This window comes from Lissotriton vulgaris, chromosome 3_2, assembly GCF_964263255.1.
Source record: "Lissotriton vulgaris chromosome 3_2, aLisVul1.2, whole genome shotgun sequence".
Taxonomy (NCBI): domain Eukaryota; kingdom Metazoa; phylum Chordata; class Amphibia; order Caudata; family Salamandridae; genus Lissotriton; species Lissotriton vulgaris.
In genome coordinates this window covers 224,851,856-224,876,034 of record NC_141690.1, presented here as the reverse complement: position 1 = coordinate 224,876,034, position 24,179 = coordinate 224,851,856, and the positions used below count along the sequence as shown (strand labels likewise).

The window sequence follows — 24,179 nt, the reverse complement described above, 5'->3', positions numbered from 1 at the left end:
CACAGGCAACTTCTCCTTGGGCAGTACACTTATATACAGGCCATCAGGACCCCGCACCAATATCATCAACGACATCGTGGAGTTTGTCACACCCATTATCATCGACACCAGCACCTTCATCCTCCTCAGAGACTTTAACTTTCACTTAGAATATTGCACTGACCCAAACTTTATGGCCCTTCTAGAAAACTTCAGAAACCTTGACCTCACCAAGCATGTTACCGAACCCCCACACACTGCTGAACACCTATTGGACCTGATTTTCTCAATCAGCAACATCACAGTCAACAAGCCAGCAACTAAGACCTGAATAGCAACTATGAGCTGAACAGATCACACACCCTTCAGTTTCAGTATACCCATCTCACACTATCGCAGACCTACCACCACTGGAACTACCTGACTCAGAAAAGCATCTTAGAAGAGGAGTAGGCTTCTGCCCTCTCCGCACACTATCCCCAGCACAACAAAGGCTTGCTGAAAGCCATCCAGGACCTCAACAGCTGGATCACCACATGTGACGATACCCTAGCTCCCCTCATGTGCAAGAGCACGACTACAGGCTACTTGGTACACAGAGTAACACAGGCTGACAAAATGGCACTGCAAGCAACTGGAGTGCAAGTGGAGAACAAGTTAAGTCACTACATATTCAAATCAGCCCTAAGATGCTACCACCAGCAGATATGGAGCACCAAGTGCATATTTCTTGCAGAGTGCACCCACACCAGCACTAATAGCAGCAGGGAAATCATTTCCATCAACAAATATTCTACCATGCCTTCTGCCACCACCTGCAACAGCACTCCAACACAAGACCTTGGCAACAAGCGCTTTAAATTCTTCTGTAAAGAAAATCACCTCTATGTACAGCAACTTCAAACCTCAACTGTACCCCGTCATCGTACTAACTCAACATCCCATCACATCTGATTAACAAACCCTGACCTCATGGCATGCCATCACCACTGTTGAAAACTCTGCTGCCATGAAGTCCATCTACTCGGGCTTCATTTTCATCTTGCCCTCCACCACGCCTTCACAAAAGGACTCCCACTATTCAGCAAAGCACTAACACCTATCTTCAATGCCTCCATCAAACTGCAGACCCATCTCCCTCCTACCATACCCGGCAAAGGTCTAGGAGAAAATACCAACTTACACCTCACCAACCAACTCAGCTATCCCTGCTCCTTGATGCCATGCAATCTGGATTTAGGCCAAACCACCCTACAGTAAACGCACTCATCGCTGCAACAGGCGGAATCCACATGATTCTCGACAGAACACTAACATGAACATGTTTTTTGTAGACAGAGTGAAAAGGATAATTCTAAAACACTGGAGAATCCTACACAGTATGGGTAATTATTACCCGCCCTGTTTTCTTTCAAGAGAGGCACTAGTCTTAAGGACCATCTGGTACACACTCAATGTAGGAAACAGGATATCACCCAAGCCACAATATTTTTGGGTGACCCCCGTCACAGGCCACTACCCATGTGGCAGGTGTGCTGTCTGCAAGTTACCAAGACCTATAAGGAGATTTACATTGGCACTGACCGACCCTGGGTCTTGAAATCCCACCCAACTGTAACATGGAGAATGTTATATATGATCACATGCCTGTGTAGGTTAAGATAGGTTGGCATGACATCATGTAAAGTCTGTATTAGGATCAGTGAGCATAGTAGCATAGTAGCAACGTAAGATGCAGGAAGAACACCATGAAGATGACGACCTATTTCTGGGAATACAAACACAATGAGGATGATATTAGTTGGGTGATGCTAGAGAAAATTTATACACACAGAAGGTAAATGTAACACAATTACTCCTTAATAGGGACCAACGCTGGGTGTACCGCCTGGGCACACACACAAAAGGACTAAATGATGAGATTCCATGGTTACAAGTCAAGTAATTACAGCTCATGATATCTTGGCACCATGCTCTACAGCTATAGCCCTTATGAGCCATCATTTGCACTGGGACAGTTCCTTCACAGATATATATATATCAAGGACCAGGTTATTAGGCTAAACTAGAGTGCATATAGCTTCAGTGACACTAAATAGGCTATGTAATGAGAACACATTAAGAATAATGCAGTTTGTATTCAGCGTTATATGAAGTGTCAGATTGCTTTTTCTAGAGGAGCTTACATACACTTGTATTCGGCCCTCAGCCACTATTACTGCCTGCACACAATAATTCAGAATTTTATTAGATATAAATAAATATTTTTTCACACACATAGAGAGACTCAGATTCAATTTTCTTGTTCACCAACAGCAATCCTGGCGATGAATCGCCTTTCGTTTTCTATAGGAACAGTGTGGGACTCCAATTCTATAGCAGGACCGGAAGCTTCTGATTATGCTGTCTCAATCTCTTTACTGAACTCACAGCAGCCAATGAAAGTAAAACTACATAAAGTAAAAACATGAATACCCATGAGGCTTCGAACCACACCTACTTTATCACAGCCAATGATTGCATCACAAAGTATACAAAATAGAGAAGCACCATGCTGGCTTCCTCTTTCTTTGCGCGAACTCAGTCCATAAGTACGAACCAAAACCAAAGTCTCAAACTCTCAACAGAGAGGTAACCAGTTCCTTTTGTCATTCTCAACTGAGAATATAATCCACAGCTCTCGAGGTCATCCGCTTCTCTCACGAGGATGATCCGTCTCCATCCGGAGTAACCATTCAGTTCTTGTTGGAATCATTTCCTAAAACAGAAACAAGATTGAGAAAGGGAACCCACGAATTCACGTCTCATAGGGTGGGCATCTAATACTGTAATGAACATAACCATCAAACAATTTAACAGTTAAAATAAACTGTCCCAACGGGTGGGATAATCCTCGCCTCCGTGTCCTTAATAGAATCTAAAATTCTTGTTGCAATAGCTGAAAAATGTTGTATTCTATAGCAGGACCGAGGCTTCTGATTATGCTGGTTCAAAGCTCATCAATAACAACATCAGAAACATGAGAAATAGGCTTGTAATAGAAAACTTTAAACATAGAATCTGTAGACCAGTCAGCTGCTTTTCGGATCTCTTCCAAACGAGATCCCAACATATACGCCTTGGAGGCCATAGCTCCTCTCGCAGAATGAGCACCGTATACAGAAATATCAATACCTGCTTCCGACATCACCCATTTGATCCACCTAGCTAAGCAGAGACTGGCTTGAAAGCAGAGACTGGCTTGATGCGTAAGAAAGCAGAGACTGGCTTGAAAGGATTTTGAACTGAAATTACCAATTGACCCAACGGGTCAGACCTGTGTGCAAGAGTACGCTCCTCATAACATTTCAAACATTGTAAGACACATAACTTATCATAAGAGGGAAAGAAGGATACTCCACTCAACGTTTCATAGTCTTCGTCCGTCTCGTGATCACAAAAGAAACACCCTGTGGAGAAAACATTCTGCCAGCAAGATCTAAAGCTCGTACATTACGTGTTTTCTCATATTTGGCGGAGATTTCTTTGGTGGTGCCTCTGAAAAAGGGCACCGCAATGGGAGCGTCAAAGGCAGTTCCTGCATGGCATGGACTCTGCAGTCCATGCAGTGCAGGAACTGTAGTGTATGCTCACAGGGGGGCACAATATGCCCCCCCCTGCATGCATCCTATTGCCCTGAGGTCCTCTTTGTTTCCTCTCCATCAGAGTTTTCATGGGGGGCTAACCGCCAAGCATATCGCAGCATCAAGACCGCCGCAGCACTGGCATGGATCAGTGATCTCTGGCGATTGTGGCGGGCCCATGGCAGTTCGACCGCCCAACTAGTAATAGGGTGGTCGGACCGCCGGTGTGGCCGCCATCATGGCTAAATGTCCATCCATTCAACTGCCATAGTTATAATTAGGCCCTTACTATTCTTAACTCCTCATCTTTGTACCTTCTATATTACCTACTGGTGATAGCCAGTAGGTATATATAGTTAGGATTTTTTTCCTATGGGATTTCTGAAAATTCTATGTCTAATAACTTTGGCGTTTGTGGACGGAATTGGCTGAATTTTTCAGGAAAATGGCACATTTTGTTTCTGAGCAGCCCCTGAAAATTTGGGGGGGTTTGGTCAAGGGGTGGCCGAGAAAAAAGGGGGGTCCCAAAATGCGTTTTTCCCATTCATTTTTCCATAGGGCGGTTGGACTCACTTTTAGCTCGAACGGCTGAATGGATTTACATGAAACTTGGCAAAATTGTAGATATAGTTTGCCCGACGTGCCTTTGCTATGTCTCAATATATGTGCTCCAGTGGATTTTGAGAAATTAACGTTTTAAAAAATATATATATCTGTGACAGAGCTCCGGTTAGCGCCCCGGTTCGCGTACCGGACGCGTCACGGAACTTCGTGAAGCGAAGCTGATTCGATCTCCGGTGTCTGTCAACATTCTAAACAGTCCGGTGCGGCCGCCATCTTGTCTCTCTGTAGGATCGAGAGACAAGATGTGGTGAAAAATGAAGGGGGAAATTAAGGAAAGGGGGCAAGGTAGACCCCTCCTGACCCCCTAGGATTGATGAGGGGGATATTAAAGTGCCCCGCGGGGCAAAAAATAAAAAAAAAATTTTGTTTGCGATTTTTCGCCGTAGAGGCGTGTCCTGGTACGCGAACCGGGCAGCTAACCGGGCAGCTTACCGGCAGCGTAACGGGAGTCTGAGGAGAAGCTGATTCGCTGTCAACATTGTAAACAGTCCGGAGCGGCCGCCATCTTGTCTCTCGGTAGGATCGAGAGACAAGAGGTGGAAAAAAAAAAGGGGGAAATGAAGGAAAGGGGTAAGGTGGACCCCTCCTGACCCCCTAGGATTGATGAGGGGAATATTAAAGTGCCCCGCGGGGCAAAAAAAAAGAAAAAAATGTTTGCGATTTTTTGCAAAAGAGGCGCGTCCCGGTACACGAACCGGGCAGTCCGCCATCTTGTGTTTTTGGAGCGTCCGGTTCGCGTACCGGGTAGCGTCCCGGTAAGCGTAACAAGGGGAAAACCAAGAGAAATAGTAAAAAAAAATTTAAGGGAATAGATTTCCACCAAACTTGGCAAAATTGTAGGGACTGTTTTGCTTGATGTGCCTTTGCAAGGCCTCAAGATATGTGCACGTGTGGATTTTGTCTAATTAAGGTTAAAAAAAATATATATATCTGTAAGTGGGCTCCGGCGCGCTTACGTTACGGGTTTTGTTTGCGCTGCAGAGCCGATACGTCACGGTTATGAGACGCGTCATGAGGCGTCTCACGTGGCTACGTGAAACGTCACGTAATAAAGAATATATTTTTCAGCTATAGATATTAGCTTTTAAAAAACCAATGAAATTCACTGAAAAAACCTTAGGTTATAGACCATATATAGTTAGGAATTTGCATTTACAAAACCTTGAAAATTCACTGAAAAAACCATAGGTTAGAGACCATATATAGTTAGCTGGACATTTTATTGATATAAAACCAATGAAATTCCATATATAGTTAGTTGCACTAACTATATATTTCGCGCATCCGCAATCCAATGCTGATGATGTCACATATTACATCATTCATGACATGGTCAGTGACATCACTGATGACATCACTGATGACATCTCAAATGACATCACTGATGACATCACTGATGACATCTCATTTAACATCAATGATCACACCACAGATGATATACTTCATGTGATAATACAAATCACCTCCTTACACTCAAATATAACCACTGTTACACCTAGTGTAAAATACAGAGTATCATTTTTGAAACCATTGACACACGAATACCATTTACTACATACGCACTCACTAATTCCTACGTCTACACACACATTCACTCATTCACCCATACAATCACTCGTACATACAGTCACTCTTCATTACAACACTATCATATGCACTCATACACCTATGCAGACACTCACACACTGCCACTCATCCATGGAGTTACTCACACACCTAGTCAGTCCTGTAAAGAATCAATCACACTTTGATTTCTTCATCTATACAGTTAAACGCAGAACAGCTTACATTTTCACAGATATACTAACACATACTTACTCACTTATACAATCAAATCTTTCATCCATACTCTTATACATCCACTCATTCTTCAATATGTAAAACATATTTAAACTTTACAAAAACACACAGACACTGGATGATGTCATCAGTGATGTCATCAGTGATGTCATTTGAGATGTCATCAGTGATGTCATCAGTGATGTCACTGACCATGTCATGAATGATGTAATATGTGACATCATCAGCATTGGATTGCGGATGCGCGAAATATATAGTTAGTGCAACTAACTATATATGGAATTTCATTGGTTTTATATCAATAAAATGTCCAGCTAACTATATATGGTCTCTAACCTATGGTTTTTTCAGTGAATATATATATATATATATATATGGCAGTTAAGTATAGTAATTCTATGTTTACCAATACATAGACTTCTCTTCACAATATTTCTGTAGTCAATGACCTGGCTATGATATTTTGGTAGTTCGATCTTTAAGTGTACCTCAACCCTACGTTATTGTCCACTACTTGTACAGCACACTGAAACCCATGTGAATTACTTCAGCACTATAGAAAACAATTAGAAAAATAATATAAAAATAAATAAACCTGCATCAAGGCAAAAATGCCTTAGTTGCTGGACCTTGGACCAACTTTGGATCCTCAGAGTGAATGAAAAAACCTGGGTTTGTCCCTTTAGTATCAGGCTTCAAAGGACTTCAAGCAGTCACAATGACTCACAACCACCCCATTCCTGAAATGGAGGACGTGGTGGATACAGTGGCAACTGCTCACCTACCAATCACATTTAAGGTGGAGGCTGCTCACCTACCAATCACACTTAATGTAACAGTGAGCACTAGCAGGTTGCTTTGCCCCCATTACAAAACAACTCCTGAATGGCTATACAAGTTGAAGGACATGCCCTTTGTGTTTTACAACTAACCAGGTGTTCCGCAGCTGGTCATTCTGGAGAGCTGTAGTTTCTTTCTGTTTCTGTCCTTTTGTACTTCCTGCTGGACATGACTTTCTGTAAGTTGTTTTGCCTTTCATCCAGGATACATGAGATAACGGAGCCTCAAATCACAAAGCAGTCAGCTTACATTAGCCAACTAAGAGACAGCAATTTTGGAAAATACTCAAGAAACATAAAAAAATTACAAAAAACCTAAGTCCGACAATGAAACTAAGGCATAATTCAAAATTGGCTTCTTGCCTTTTGGCTTTTTCAATGCTTGTTTTATTTTATCTAGGTTTTATTAAATGATAGGAAGTTCTGCGCTCCTACATTAAAGCCTAATTTGTAAAAAGCACTTAAGGAAAGTACTTTGTGCACGGAAGAGTTCCTTGTGAGACAGATGAATGCTGTCACTCACAGTGAAGTTAGCCAATGGCTGAAGTAGGCAGACCCACTGCCCCATGCTGTAGTGAGCGGAAGAAAAATGTGAATGGCACAACAACAGACCAATGGATGAAGAAGGCTGGCTGAAAGCCCCTAGAAGTAAATACATAATATATATAATTTTACTGAAATCAAAAGGTCTTGGCTAAAGCCAGTCCTAAGAAGTAACATTAATAAAAGTTAGATAGCATTTTAACGCACTTATTTATAGAAGATAATCATGAGGTCACAGTTTTGCAGGGTCCAAGGCCAAGCCCGGGGATGCTCATCCATGAGCAGGCATCAAAGGGTTAAACTTTATTGCAATATGTCTTTCATTTGGCTGCTTTTAAATACCAGTGCTCGCAGTTTTAAGTATGTGTAGTCTTCGCCTGGGCTATGTCTACAGAGTTCTTTTGTTTAACTCCCCCTGCCGGGTCCCGTCCTCGTTCACCTCGCCCTGACTGCCAGGCTCGTTCGACGGCACCGGATGCTTTCGGGCGCATCCTGCGTAAAGACTGCCTGACCCTCTGCAAAGGTTCATCCTGTATGTAAACCTGAGTTACTCATTAACTCCAAAGGTTCCTTTTATCTCAGCTCGAACCGCAGAAACCGCTGCGGGGAAGCTTAGATATTATCCAGGTAAACACTGCAAAGGCCTGCGGCTGCACATTTCTTGGCTCCAGCCTTTCTTTGCACAGCATCCCACAGCGGCATCAACTTATGCACTAAGCCTTGCTCAGTGCCACTAAAACACCCATGGTGGCACAAGTCGAAAGCAGACACTCTGGTTAGGCAGAGTCAAAACAATGCTACCGGTGTAGCTGCCGTGTGCAAGCCAACACCAGGTTCACACTCTTCTGAATATAAAATAGAAATATATCACATCAGGCCAGGGTTGGATTGGGATGAAAAATAGATCCGGGCACCCCCCAAAAAAAGAAAAAGAAAAGTGGCCCAAATTTGCGGAGTGCACTTTTTTGTTTGTTGCAAAACACTGTGTCCCTGCTTTAGGCATTATGAAGGGCAGGGAGGGGTGGGCAGTTTTCTAAAATAGGCATGTTTTACCAGCTTAGCTGAAATAAAACAAAATGCAAATGTTGCTGGGACTCTGTGCACGGATTCGTTCACATCGGCGAACCACACCTGAATGTAAGTGATTCCACTTCTACTCAGGGCCCCTGTCCCTGCTCAATGAAGTGATTCGTGTGTATAATAATTTGAGGTCTAGAGGGAGATCACCTTCCTGGTTTTGGTATTGTTTCCCCTCTTCTCCCTGACCGTTATCTTTCTTTTAGAGGCGGGACCCTACAGATTGCATAACCTGCTCAATCTGCATACATTGATGGGCAGAGGCGGCCGGCACAGGTAAACGTGGTGGGGCGGGGTGAAGGCGACAGAATAGGTATAATTAAATAAATAAATAACACCTCTTCTGTCATTTGTCGGCTTCCAAATGCCCCGCCTCACCACCCACTGTGCTTACTTGTGCCAGCCACCGCTGTTAATGGGCCAGCCCAGCGCGAGACTGGGAATGACACCTCCCCCAGCGCCCGAGTGCCCGTTTTACCAATCCAACCCTGCATCAGGCACCGTGACCCTTCCGCGCGCGCGTACCCCCGCCCCCTCCATTATTATGAGGACCGGCCATTGACGGTAATGAAGTGTGTAATTACTATTCTAACCCCAGGCCTGCTTTGATAGTAGGGAAGGTTTTAGAGCAGACCGAGGCAAATCTAACCACGCTTGTAGTTTTTTGTTTCATTCACTCAAATGTACCTAAACACACAACTGCGACCGGTCCGCACAATGCACCAGTCCTCACAAAGATAGTGTTTGTCAGGTTCTGACAAAGTGACAACGTTAACCCTTGCTGTGAGGACCAAGTCGGTCCCAACAGCGTTTCTTTCTTTCTTTCTTTTTTCTTTTTTTCTTTCTTTTTTCTTTCTTTTTTCTTTCTTTCTTTCTTTCTTTCTTTCTTTCTTTCTTTCTTTCTTTCTTTTCTCGCCCCTAAACAAGCCCTGTATTTCTGTGGATGGGTGAGTTGGTTAGTGTTAGAATGAGTCAATGGTTGAACTACCACTGTAATGACACAGCCAGCATTATGCTACAAGTGGGTATCATCAGGCTGGTGGATTGTCACCATCATGTCACAGGTACCCATCTTAGGTCAAGAATTGCCAGCATTAAGACACGAATTACCACCATGATGCTAGAAGTGAGCAGTGAGTATGCAGAGCTGTGTGTGTCTATGAGTGTGCGCTGTTTGTGGCTGTCATTCTTATTTGAACCTCTTACCACCACCTCCTTGACTACCCCCAAAAGCAGCCATTGTCAATCCTACGAGTTGGTGGGCCTGAGCACAAAGGGAAAGGTGTGAGGCCCTTCTGATATACATAGGAAGTGACACACAGGGAAGTGACATCACTTGATATGTTATCCCCACTGGCATTGTGGAAATCACTATACAAGAAATGGCTGATAAAAGTTTAACTGTAATTAAATTACAACCCTAAAGGAAATGCCTACATCTCTAAGAAGGAGGCAGGCATTATATTAATCTCAGTGGATGTATTAACTATATGAAATCTCCCAGGTCACAGAATGCTGGCAACAAAGGCACAGCGTTGCTACTGTTATTAAAGAGTGTTTTCCTGCTTGTAATAAAGTTATGTAAAACACATGACATTTCCTGAATGACGACTGTTCACTTCTTGACCCAAGACACATCAACACCAAATGACAATCAACATGAGTTCTATCATTTATTTGGTGAGTGCTTCTTTTCTAGGTAAAACATTTTTTTCGCTGAAACTAAGAAATTTGAAAGAGTTTGTTTAGTGGTTGTGATAGGTGTAGTTTCACCTGGGTCTTAATGTAGTTACTATTAATCCCACAGACACGAAAGTAGTTCTTTGTCTGGTGAATACTCTCTCGTTTTCCTGTTTCCTCTAATGCTCTGAGCAGGGTTTATTGGTGTACAGTAAACAAGATATTGGCAAAGTTAATGTTTGTGTAGTCGAGAGAGTTGATTTGTCATCTTGTCTTTACTACTTAGCAAAATTTGTGATGCTGGGCAAAACACGTCCGGGCCACTGACCTTATGTGATTCTGCAGCTGTGGCTTTTTCAGAACTATGGGTTTGCCACATAATACAATCTGCAGATTTCACCCAAACAATGTTGTTTCTAATTCAAAGGAATCCAACGTTATCTGAATCTGAACAACTGCAGCCCCTTTGCATAGTCTGACTGATTACCATTCCGTTGCTGATTGCTGTATGCAAGTGATACGCTGGTAGCAATGAAGTGCAGACAAACTAGCCCCCACAAAAACCTCTCACAGGAACAGAAAGCTTCCTTCCGCCCCTTGGTTCTCGGAATCCCTCAGATTGCAGCGGCAATATTGCAGGAACTTAGAAAGGCAATGGCGCCGACATTATAATAACGCGGACAAGATCAGCTATAAAAATGCCCTTTCTAATTACAAAACACTGATTACATCCGAGAAAACCACCTACTACACCAACCAAATTAATCAGGCCAAAAATTCATCAGGAAAACTGTTCCAGGTGGTAACATACCTGTCCAATCCTCTGCCACCCCCCTCAGAGGGATCCCAGGACCTCTCAGATGCACTAGCCACATTTTTCGAAGATAAGGTCAGAGCCATTTTCTCCACTTTTGCACCTGACCCTTCCTTATCCCATACCGAGCACTCCACGACAAATAACACTCCACATTTCTCAGCCTTCGAAAAAATCACGAAAGATACGGTTCAACCCATTATCGCCCGAACCAAATCCGGATCACCACTTGATCCATGCCCCCCTGCTGTTCTCAACCTCATCCCAGAAGCCGTTGCTCCGTCACTCACTACGATCTGCAACGCAATGTTCACATCCGGCACCTACCCTTCAGTATTAGGAAGCCATTATTAAACCGTTACTCAAAAAACCCAGTCTAGACCCTTCTCTCCCAGCCAGCTACAGGCCTATTGCATGCCTTCCTTTTCCGGCCAAAATCTTTGAAAAGATCATGAACCAGCAACTGTCAACATATATCCACAACAACAACTTACTGGATGACACCCAGTTCGGGTTCCGTCAGGGACACGGCACGGAGACAGCACTCCTGAAGGTGGCGGACGAGATTCGATCCACCATGGACAAGGGAGGAGCTGCAATCCTCATACTTTTAGATCTGTCCGCAGCCTTCGACACGGTCGATCATACCACACTGATCGACCGTGTCGCGGCTATAGGAATAAGGGACAAGGCTAAGGAGCTTCTCGCCTCATTCTTGTCAAACCGCCCACAAACGGTGAAGTTGGGACAATACACCTCCCAGACTTTCTCCTTGCCTTGTGTTGTACCACAGGGATCCTCGCTAAGCCCGACACTGTTCAATATATATGTGTCTGACTTAGCGAGGGTCAATAAATCCCACGGGATTTCTCTCACCACATACGCAGACGACACACAACTGGTGTTGTCCGTATTTGATGATGGCCAAACAGTAGCGTCAAACTTCCAATCTGGCATGAAAGCAATAAGCTCCTGGATGTCATCAAACTGCCTCAAGCTAAATTCTGATAAAACAGAAGTGATGACATTCGGGAGACTACAACCAATCTGGTCTCCACAATGGTGGCCCCAACAAATGGGACAACCTCCAGAACCAGTAGTCAAGGTACGAAACCTGGGGGTCATCTTCGACAACAAACTGTCCTTCCAGCAGCACGCAAACTCAGTGGTCTCATCCGCCTTCCACACCTTAAAAAAAATCAAAAAACTCATCCCGTACCTACCATCTTCCGCAGGCAAAACTTTAGTCAGCACGCTAGTCTTTTCCAAAACCGACTATTGTAATGCCTTGCTTCTAAATGCACAACAAAAGGTCCTCAACAAACTACAGACTGTACAGAATGCAGCAGCTAGGACCCTGCTACACATTCCCAAATTTGCATCTGTCTCCCCCTACATCCAACAGCTGCATTGGCTGCCGGTAAGGAGCCGCATCAAATTTAAAGCCTTGTGCATAGCTTACAAAGCGATCCACAACCATGGCCCCCTATTCCTAAAACAAGCCTTTCGCCCGCTCGAACAGCAAAGAACACTGCGTTCATCCTCGGCCCATCTGCTAACAGTCCCCCGCACAAGAAGGGCTAACTGGGGAGACAAACGCTTCACCGTTGCCACAGCTAGACTGTGGAACACTCTCCCTCTCCACATCAAGTGTGCACCAACTCTGCTCAGTTTCAGAAAAAAACTGAAAACATGGTTGTTCCAAGCCTAGTCCCCCTTCTCCGACGGAGAGTTCTGTGACACAGCGCCGAGACACCCTCGGGTATTTGCGCGCTCTAAAAATCGCCAAAAATAAAATAAATAAATAAATAAATAAATAAATAATAGGTGTTGAAATAACAAAATAACAGTCACAGATTGTTTCACAATATGCCACATAATTTGCCTTTTCTCGCTGCATGCTTTTGTCAACCGTGTTGCAACATTTGGCCCTCCATTTCCATGTCTCTGGCTCTCTGTTGCCATCTAATTTGGCCTCTGTTGCCACATAACTGCAGTGGCCCTGTCTATACCGCATGTCCCCAATGTTCTAAAATTGGGAACTTCTAGAAATAATCTGAACCACAGCACTAACTGCAATCTGATATGTTAATGTTATGAGTACTTATAGAGCGAGAACTGATACCCCGAGGTGTCCTGGCGTTATGTGAAGAAACTGCTGGGGCAAAGACAGGAGAGTGTGATACAACGGATCAATTAGCGAAAAGCCATGTTTTTAGTGCTTTCCTAAATGGCAGCAGATTGGTCATCATTCTAAGATCCAGAGGAAGAGCATTCCAAGATTTAGCCGCATTAACAGTAAAACATCTGCCACCCCAGTTGACTATTTTTTACCCGTGGGTCATTTACAAGTTTTGCGTCGGAAGACCGCAATGTTCTCTCAGGTAAGTACCGTTTAAACCGGTGTTTGAAAAATTCTGGGCCAATTCCATGCAGGGCTTTACAATCCAGGCAAAGAGACTTAAATTGAGTTCTTTTCCTGACTGTTAGCCATTGAAGCGTTTTTATTTTGGCTGCAATGGACTCATACTTTGGTGTGGCGGTAATGAGTCTTGCCGCGACGTTCTGCAAGATCTGCAGTTTATTTAACGACCCTTTGTGGATGGAAAGGTACAAACTGTTGCAGTTATCTAATTTGGACATAATAAGGGCAGTAACTACAATTTGTTTTGAGTCTACTGGCAAAAGAGGCATTATTTTTGTGCAAGATTTGAGGATGTGGCAAATGTAACCTGATTTACCTGGTCCCTGAAATTTAGTTTATCGTCAATCAAAACTCCTAGGTTCTTCACTTTCTTGATCTGCATAGGTGGGGGACCCATGTCTTCTGGCCAGCACTTAGGAGTCCATAAAGTAGGGTTGTTGCCAAACAGTACCACCTCCGTTTTGCCGGAGTTCAGTGTCAGACAGTTTTGGGCCATCCACCCCCCTACTGCTTTCATGCAGTCCTGCAGCCTTGAAGTGGTTTCATTAGTGGCCCCTGGGAAAAGTGTCACCACTATTTGGGTATCGCCCACGTAGGATGTTAAAGAGAACCCAAAGTCCTGAATTAGGCGTGCTAATGACGAATCATAGACATTGAATAAGGTTGGGCTTAGCTGCCAAGCCATGGATTTCCTGGACCGGAATCAAGCATCCTAAGCCCGGTTTCTGGCTATCAGCCGTCTTAAGCCAGGATAGCTTGCCTCCAGTGGTGTGGAGAGCACGGGACTCACGTCTGAGCATACCCATCCCACTCGGGGTGACAAATGCAAAAACCACAGTTGATGGAAAGAATGCAGAACAATGTAATACATTCACCCCAGTACAGAGATCTGGGCCTAAATCCATCGTTTTGTTGCACTGCACACGACCCCAGTTCAGACATGGCCATATGCAAATCAGCCTTGACCCTGTGCCTCATGGGAACAGTCCAGCCCGAACTGCCAAGCCATGTCTTCCCTAGACCGGAATCAAGCATCCTAGGACACGTTTCTGGCTATCAGCCGTCTTCAGCTAGGATAGCTTGACTCCAGTGGTGTGGAGAGCACGGGACTCACGTCTGAGCATACCCATCCCACTCGGGGTGACAAATGCAAAAACAACAATAGATGGACAAAAATATTATGGGCAGTATATAAACTAACAAATATTGTGAACGTATTTATATATACGCAGGACGTGAAAGGTAGGACTTCCCGGGCTATTGAAGGGTGATTGGTAGTGTCGGGAGTTTACGGGACAGAAGATTAATTGATTACTTTTGCCCGTCCACTGCTCCCAAAGAATAGCTCATATTTAAGCATGTCGGCCGACACGCTAAGAGACCGAGAAGCGGCAGCTCTCCAACTGTTTGATCAAACAGCCCCCGTGAACAATCAGACACAACCACCTGTGGTGCTAATTACGAGACCACACGAAGCCCTACGTAGCAAAATCAAATCACTGGAGAAGTTGATGCACGGAGAGCAGGCGAAGTGGTGGGAGAATAGGTCACTGCAGCATTACCTAGATGTGGGATGAATTCCCAGAGGTTTACGCATCCTAACTGCTCCCAGTTACGAGCAACCGCATCCAGAAATGATGAAGGAATGGGCTCAATGCAATCTTGACTCATCCAAACGACTTGTGGAAATCTTAGTGAAATATGCGGAAATTGATAGAATTGACTTACAGAAACGTGTCGAAAAACTCAATGAGGAAATATCTGCGTTGGGCCCTGCTGATGAGATTGAAAAATTAAAAACAGAAATGGCCGGCCGCTTGTGCAAGGAGGACAAAATCAAAGAGAGCAAGGCGTTCAAATTCCACCGAGACCGGGTGGATTACAAAAGCGGGCGCATCTTCACTTTCGCTAAAAAGTATGAGGCAATAAAGTCATCCAAATAGGGCATTACGAGTGCACAACCATCTGGCACTTCAGCTATTGAACAATCAGCTGATTCCACGTACTCGAATGTAAGGTCAATCATAGAAAGTGAAACAGAGGCAGAGGCCAACCAAGCCCCAGCAACCAGGGCACGAATAACCCCTTCACCCGCAGAAGAGATGGATTTTTTAGCCAAGGATCGAAGAGCAACCGTCCGACCCAGGCCTCAACAAACACAAGCAGGCAGAGGAGGAATCGCAAGCGGCGGCAGAGGCACAAAGCCCACAAACAAGCAAACACCGCGTGGCAACAACAACAAAAAACGCGGGAGGGGCTGGTGCAATCGCCGCTAATAAATGAAACAGATTATGCAGCGAAAACAGTCATTAATCTGTCAAGTCAAGTCAAGTCAAAGAATTTATATAGCGCACTACATACCCAGAGGGTCTCAAGGCCCTTAGGGAGGGGAGGAGGATTACTTGTCAAATATCCACGTTTTAAGTTGCTTTCTGAATGCTAGGTGATTCTGGGTAAGGCGAAGGTAAGTGGGGAGTGAGTTCCATGTTTTAGCTGCTAGGTATGAGAAGGATCTGCCTCCCATGGTGGTCTTGTTGATGCGAGGTACAGTGGCGAGGGCTTGGCTGGAAGAACGTAGTTGGCGGGAGGGGGTGTAGAAGGACAGTCAGGAGTTGAGGCATTCTGGTCCGATGTCGTAGAGTGATTTGTGTGCGTGGGTTAGCAGTCGGAAAGTGATCCTCTTATTGACGGGTAGCCAGTGGAGGTCTTTCAGGTGACCAGAGATGTGTTCGTTACGCGGGATGTCTAATATGATCCTGGCTGAGGCGTTTTGGATTCGTTGGAGTTTCTTCTGGAGTTTAGCGGTAGTACCTGCGTAGAGGGTGTTTACGTAGTCCAGTCGGCTCGTGACCAGAGCATGGGTGACTGTTTTTCTGGTTTCGGTGGGGATCCAGCGAAATGTTTTTTTGAGCATGCGAAGAATGTTGAAGCAGGATGAGGATACGGCGCTGACTTGTCTGTTCATTGAAAGTGAAGAATCCAGGATAACGCCTAGGTTCCGTGCGTGGTCTGTCGGGATGGGTGCTTTTCCAAGGGCTTCCGGCCACCAAGAGTCGTCCCAAGCAGAGGGGGATGTACCTAAGATGAGGACTTCTGTTTTATCTGAGTTCAGTTTTAGACGGCTGTGTTTCATCCATTCGGCAACTTCTTTCATTCCTTCGTGTAGGTTAGTTTTGGCGGTGCTGGGGTCATTGGTGAGAGAAAGGATCAGTTGAGTGTCATCCGCGTAAGAGATGATGTTGAGGTTGTGTTGGCGGGCGATGGCCGCGAGGGGGCTCATGTATACGTTGAAGAGGGTGGGACTGAGTGAGGATCCTTGTGGAACGCCACAGATGACTTCAGTGGCCTCGGACTTGAATGGTGGAAGGCGGACTCTCTGGGTTCTTCCGGTGAGGAACGAGGTGATCCATTCAAGTGCTTTTCCTTGTATTCCGATGTTTCTGAGGCGTTGTAAAAGGGTGCTGTGGCAGACTGTGTCGAAGGCTGCAGAGAGGTCGAGGAGGATGAGTGCGACTGTGTCTCCATTGTCCAGTAGAGTTCGAATGTCGTCTGTTGCTGCGATGAGGGCGGTCTCAGTGCTGTGTTTTGTTCGGAAGCCAGACTGTGAGGAGTCGAGGGATTTGTTGGCTTCGAGGAAGGCGGCGAGCTGGTTGTTGACAGCTTTCTCGATGACTTTGGCCGGGAAAGGAAGGAGCGAGATGGGGCGGTAATTTTTGAGTTCGGTGGGGTCCGCTGTGGGTTTTTTCAGAAGGGCGCGGAGTTCAGCGTGTTTCCAGCTTTCCGGGAAGGTGGCAGAGTTGAAGGAGCAGTTGATGACGTCTCGGAGGTGCGGTGCTATGGCGGAGTCTGCTTTGTTGAAGATGTGGTGGGGACATGGGTCTGTGGGGGATCCTGAGTGGATGGAGTTCATCAGGCGGATGGTGTCCTCAGTGGAGATTGGGTTCCAGTCGTTAAGGGTGTTCAAGGGGGGAGAATGTTCAGCATATGGTTGGGTGGGTTGGTCTCCGGGTTGGTTGTCGAAGCTGTTGTGGATGTCTGCAATTTTGTTGTGGAAGAATAAAGCCAGGGAGTCGCAGAGGGCTTGAGAGGGGGTGATGTCATTGGAGTTGGCCGAGGGATTGGTGAATTCCTTGACGATGTTGAAGAGTTCCTTGCTGTTGTGAGCGTTGTTGTCTAGTCGATCCTTGAATGCTGTTTTCTTGGCCTTTCGGATTAGTTGGTGGTGTGTGCGGGTGGCGCTTTTGAAGGCGTCCTTGGTGCTAGTGGTTGGGTCTTTTTTCCAGGCCTTTTCAAGGGAGCGGCAGAGTTTCTTGGACTTCTTAAGGTCATCGTTGAACCAGGAGGCCTTCTTGCTGCCAGGTTTGCGTTGACGTTTTTTCAGTGGTGCTAGGATGTCGGCGGTGTTGGATAACCATAGGGTGAAGTTGGTGGCGGCTTGGTCAGGGTTAGAAGAGTGGGCTGGGGTGTTTAGAAGGAGCGATGAGGAGATCTGGTCGATGGTGATTTTGTTCCAGTTTCTTTGCAGAGTTGGTTGGGGGTGGTTGATGGGTTTCGGCTTGTTGTAGGTGAAGTGAACGCAGCTGTGGTCAGTCCAGAGGAGATCCGTAGTGTGGCTGAAGGAGACATGATTGCTGGAGGTGAAGATAGGGTCGAGTGTGTGACCTGCGATGTGGGTGGGGGAAGTGACCAGTTGTTTAAGTCCGAGGTTGGCGAGGTTGTCCAAGAGGGTGGTGGTGTTGCGGTCGTTGTTCTTTTCAAGGTGAAAGTTGAGGTCTCCCAGAAGGATGTAATCTTTGGAGGGGAGCGCGTGTGGAGTGATGAAGTCCGTGATGTCTTCACTGAATTTTGCGCGGGGTCCTGGTGGTCTGTAGAGGAGGGTGCCTCTGAGTGTGGTCTTGGGGTCGATGTGGATATGGAAGTGAAGGTGTTCAGAGTTGGCGAGGTTGACGTCAGAGCTGGTTGAGATGTGGATTGATTTTTTATGGACTATAGCGATTCCTCCTCCTGTGTGGCCGGTACGGTCCTTGCGTGTGATCTTATATTCTTCAGGGATGGCAATGGTGATGTCTGGGGCGGAGGAAGCGTTCATCCATGTTTCTGTTAGGAAGGCGACGTCTGGAGAGATTGTGTCTAGTAGATTCCATAGGTCAATGGCGTGTCTGTGGACCGATCGGGTGTTGAGAAGGATGCATTGTAGGTGGTTGGGGTCGGGAATCTGTGGTGTGGTCGTAGCGGAGATGTTGTCGGTGCCGCTGAATTTGCAGGAGTAGCAAGAGAAAGGTCCATGGGTGTGTCCAGGAGCGGCTTGGACGCAGTTGGGGGCGCGACCGGGGTTAAGGGCTAGGAGGGTGGCGGCATCGTAAGTAATGCGGGAGGGCTGGGCAGCGCGAGGGACAGGGGGTCTGGCGCTGGGCGCGGTCCAGGCGCGGACGGGCGTAGACGGGCTTACCTTTGGCGCACCTTCGGCGCGGATTGGGCGCGGTCGCTGCGCGTAGACGCTGCGCGTGGGAACAACTGTCATAAATGGATAGTGGAGGGGGAGGGCGTCTCAGCTGGGAGGCGGGGCGGGCACACGAGGACGACAACAACAATCAAAATGGAGGCGGAGGGGGGAGCACAGCGGAGCGCTAGAGGCAGACGCGCGACCAAAGTGAAAACAGCAGTATTAATTAATGAAAGTGCAAATCAGGCAAAGCGGCAGTCAGGCAGACAGCAGGCAATAGCAATTGACAATTTCTGAGCAAAGCAGCGCTACGATACCAAGTACCAGCAGGGGACACTGGGAGCGACCACTCAGCTCGAAGAGAAGAGCGAGTCACGGCGCTCTCAGGTAGGGGAGCGCTATTTCAGGTCAGTGGGAGGGCGTCTCAGCTGGGAGGCGGGGCGGGCACACGAGGACGACAACAACAATCAAATGGAGGCGGAGGGGGGAGCACAGCGGAGCGCTAGAGGCAGACGCGCGACCAAAGTGAAAACAGCAGTATTAATTAATGAAAGTGCAAATCAGGCAAAGCGGCAGTCAGGCAGACAGCAGGCAATAGCAATTGACAATTTCTGAGCAAAGCAGCGCTACGATACCAAGTACCAGCAGGGGACACTGGGAGCGACCACTCAGCTCGAAGAGAAGAGCGAGTCACGGCGCTCTCAGGTAGGGGAGCGCTATTTCAGGTCAGTGGGAGGGCGTCTCAGCTGGGAGGCGGGGCGGGCACACGAGGACGACAACAACAATCAAAATGGAGGCGGAGGGGGGAGCACAGCGGAGCGCTAGAGGCAGACGCGCAACCAAAGTGAAAACAGCAGTATTAATTAATGAAAGTGCAAATCAGGCAAAGCGGCAGTCAGGCAGACAGCAGGCAATAGCAATTGACAATTTCTGAGCAAAGCAGCGCTACGATACCAAGTACCAGCAGGGGACACTGGGAGCGACCACTCAGCTCGAAGAGAAGAGCGAGTCACGGCGCTCTCAGGTAGGGGAGCGCTATTTCAGGTCAGTGGGAGGGCGTCTCAGCTGGGAGGCGGGCGGGCACACGAGGACGACAACAACAACCAAAATGGAGGCGGAGAGGGGAGCACAGCGGAGCGCTAGAGGCAGACGCGCGACCAAAGTGAAAACAGCAGTATTAATTAATGAAAGTGCAATTCAGGCAAAGCGGCAGTCAGGCAGACAGCAGGCAATAGCAATTGACAATTTCTGAGCAAAGCAGCGCTACGATACCAAGTACCAGCAGGGGACACTGGGAGCGACCACTCAGCTCGAAGAGAAGAGTCAGACGAGGCTCTCACCCAAGCGGACACTCAAATACTAGCCTTGGGCCTGTCTTTCTACAACAAATCGAACTTTGACTACCCCAATACACGCATGGATATTTACCAATTTATAAAGAAACTCAAATTACGCGAATTTCATGCTTTGAAATCACGCAAGGAAACTGGAGCAGAAACTGAGCGAACTATTGACATTTCTCTAACGTCGACGCCAAGCATGGCATCAACTGAACAAACTTTATTGACTGTTTTAACGGAGCTGCATGACGACAATGCCTATGTGGACAGTGAAATTGTATCCCCCTCAGTACCTGAAGGTAGTCTGATGAAAACAAACATCAAAACTAGAAAAACTCAATTTTATTAAGGGATGGGATTGACATCTTTAATGAAAATGTAACGGAGGAAATAAAAAAACTCAATTACAAAATCTGCATTTCAAAATGGAAATTAACCAATAAAAACAGGCAATACCATGATTTGATCAACAAACTGCAAAATACTAAAGATGTCATTGTAAGGCACTCTGACAAAGGAGGTAACGTGGTATTATGGTCCAAAAAAGAACAACACAGCAGAAGCACTTTCACATCGATCCTGCTACAGATTGAGCAGTACCGCAGCAGTGAAAGAAACGGCCAATGTATTTTATACTAAACTGGTGGCCTGGAAAAGTGCAGGACTTATAACCATGGATGATTATTAATTTATTAGCAACGATCATCCGGTTGTTCCTAATATCTATTTTATACCTAAAGTGCACAAAATGCACTAAAGCCTCCTGGTCGACCAATAATATCTTGTAGAGGAAGTTTACTAGAAAAATGTTCTAACTACATCGATTTCTTCTTTCAGGATTGGGTTCTGGGATTAGAATCTTATCTCAGAGACACAAGTGATTTCATATGCAAGATCAAAAGCTTTAAATGGGAGGAGGGTTATCATCTGCTAACTTTGGACGTGTCATCATTGTATACCTGCATTGATCATAAAGATGGTTTACGTGCTGTGGGATATTACTACAACAAGGGCAAAATACCTTACCCCCAGCATGACAACATGTTGCTAAATATTATTACTTTTTGTCTTAATAACAACATGTTTTTATTTAATCAAACCTTCTATCAGCAAATACGAGGTGTGGCGATGGGTGCCAGCTTCTCCCCCAGTTATGCCTGTTTGTTCATGGGCTGGTGGGAGGAGCTGGTACTCAAGGGCACACATTCCTCTATATACATGGACCATGTAAGGGTATATTTCAGGTATATTGACGACTTATTTATGGTTTGGGATGGAACCCCCGAACAAGCTATGGAATTTGTGAATGTGATCAATGTCAATGATGTCGACCTACATTTCACCTCCACTATAAGCAACACCAAGATTAACTTTTTAGATGTAGAAATCTACCCTTTCGGGACAGAATGTGAATAATAATCACATCCCAGCCATGTTCTGCCCCACTAAGTTGAGGATGCAAACAAATTTTGATAGGCTTTTTTCTCTCTACAGAATACAAATAAAGTCTTGCGTTCTTCCCTTAAGAGTCAACAGTGGAGGAGCTAAAATAGAAGCGATTACTTGAGATTAATTAACCGCATGAGACATTTTATAAGTAAGTGGTTATGTTTAATAAGAATCACCCTTAGATTAATTGGCTGTCCTCTCCTTAGTATAGAGATAAAATGAATTGCTGATACTAAACTCTATACCCTTTTGTCTTTCTCTTTTCTTTGGATTCTTACTATTTTCTTTCTTCCGAATTTCGGTTTTGCTAGAGAAATGTTATTCTATTTTTTCAACCAATAACTCTTTGTGTATTGAACAAAATGTTAACTATCTAAGCCAGCTTGACTGTCTTTGAAACAATTATGAATTATAATGAACTGTAAGAAATATGAATACCAGAATGTATTAGCCATGATACACTCGAGACAGAATGAAGAATGATGACATGGATGATGAAAATATTGAGTACATAACATACAGGTTAAAAGGAACCATAATGAGAGAGGGATATCATTAAATAACTGGTTACAAAAGCCACGTGATAAATAGAAATGAATTATCAATTACAGTCACTTATAATAGAGAAAAGTTAGAAGCTGTTATAGTCTAATAATTTAGAAACTGAACTGACCCTGTCTGTCATGTATAGTAATAGATATAAAACTATTTACGTTTTCATATACCTGTATAAAGCAATAACTGCTTTTAACCATGGTTACCAAATGACTGATTTACTTTTCGCTTTTTTACAGATTTCTGTGTAATTTTTTGTCCTGTAAATGTTTGTGTCGTATATGTAGGACGGTCACCTGATGAAGGCTACAGGCCGAAACGCCATTTGTGTGGTTTAACAACATATTGCCTACATCTGTAAACACATCGACCAAAATTACGTTATGTATATGTCTTTTAGTAATTTTTTCTGTCTATGTAAAATTTATGTATCTTGAAAAATTTTATGAAATAAGAAAGAAAAAAATAATGGATAAAATAATAATTTTCTAAAAATATCAAAAATAAATTATATTTCAAACTCATATTGTACTTATCATGTACTCTATTTGAACCTCATTTGTTATATGAAAACGATATGTGGAACACTTTAGGGCAGTAGATATCCTATTGTTTGCTAAGTAAGTCCTTTACTTACCTAAAATCTACCCTGTAGGCAATATGTTGGAAACCAAACTCTATAGAAAAGAAACTGCAGGGAACTCGAGTTTCCATCCTAGACATTTGGTACACAGCATCCCCTATGGGGAGATGCTGCGCATCAAAAGAATCTGCAGTAATCCAACAGATCTAATAGAGGCACAACTCCAAAGCATGAATCGATTTTTAGCCAGAGGATACCCTCTAAAAACTATTCAGGATGCCATAGACAAAACTGCTGCATTAATTCGAAATGACCTTCGTATTCCTAAAAAAAAATCAGAGAACAGGCCCTGAGTGATAATGCTAGCCAGGATACTATTAGGCTTATCATTCCTTACAGTGCTCAAGAAAGAAGTATCACCAAAATTATCAACAAAAACTGGGCACTGGTCAAAAGTGACCCAGTTATAGGCGATACCCTGCCTGTCAAACCTAACATTACGTTTAGAAGAGCTCCATCTATGTACAGCGATCTGGTATCCAGCAGCCCAGAAACCACTCTTTCCGCTAATTGGCTGATGGCCACCAACGGGTTTACCAAGTACAGGAATTGCAAGGCTTGTCAATATGGCATTAACACCAAGACGTATTGCACAGCCTTTTGCAACAAGGAGATTAAAATTAACAAATCCCTTCACTGCAAAACTGAATTCGCTATTTACGTTCTACAATGCACCTGCCCCTGAAATATGTGGGCAGCATCAAATTACCTGCCAGCAAAAGAATTCTGCAGCATATAAGGGCTGTTAATAACAATGACCCAACTTACCCGTCGGCGAGACATTTTCGAGAAGTGCATGGTAATAATCTTCAAGCCTTCTCTTATTTTGTAATTGATGCCATCCCTAAAACCAAAAGGGGAGGGAATCGAGAGCTTGTGCTGTGCAAACTGGAAACCCGCTACATTCTGAACCTTAACAGCAAATCACCGGGTGGGCTGAACACCACAGAGGATTTACACACTTGCTCGTAAAATGTTCTCTGCATCTTCTATTTCTGCCACCTCCCGTCATCTCTGTGCGTCCTTTTCCATGGTGATTTTATTTATTTATTTATTTATTTATGTATGGATGATATATCCAAATTCAATTTGCGATTGGCAGTATCTGTATTCCACATCAGCCAATAAATTAGCGTATTTACTATCACCTAGCACTATACAGTAGGTCATCTTATATGCAGCTGCCGAACCTCTCCAAACCAACTTACCATTTTTGGTTTTTAATTATTTTTTTACAGCAATATTTGCACTATTTTGCAGGACACTTCAAAACAACAAAACATATAAAAATAGTCTTGTTTTATGCATTAATATATATATCTTTTTTAATATATATTAGGGTGGA

General features: G+C 44.8%; 1 long non-coding RNA gene across 2 annotated transcripts in view; it reads right to left on the bottom strand.

Annotated features, from left to right (window-relative positions):
* Positions 1-2,457: 2,457 nt before the first annotated feature.
* The window catches only part of LOC147725559 (uncharacterized), a 70,253-nt gene continuing 48,531 nt past the window's right edge, over positions 2,458-24,179 (bottom strand). For both annotated transcript variants that reach the window (XR_015309788.1, XR_015309789.1), the window contains one exon: positions 2,458-2,737. This is a non-coding gene — a long non-coding RNA (uncharacterized LOC147725559). The remainder of the gene's footprint in view (positions 2,738-24,179) is intronic.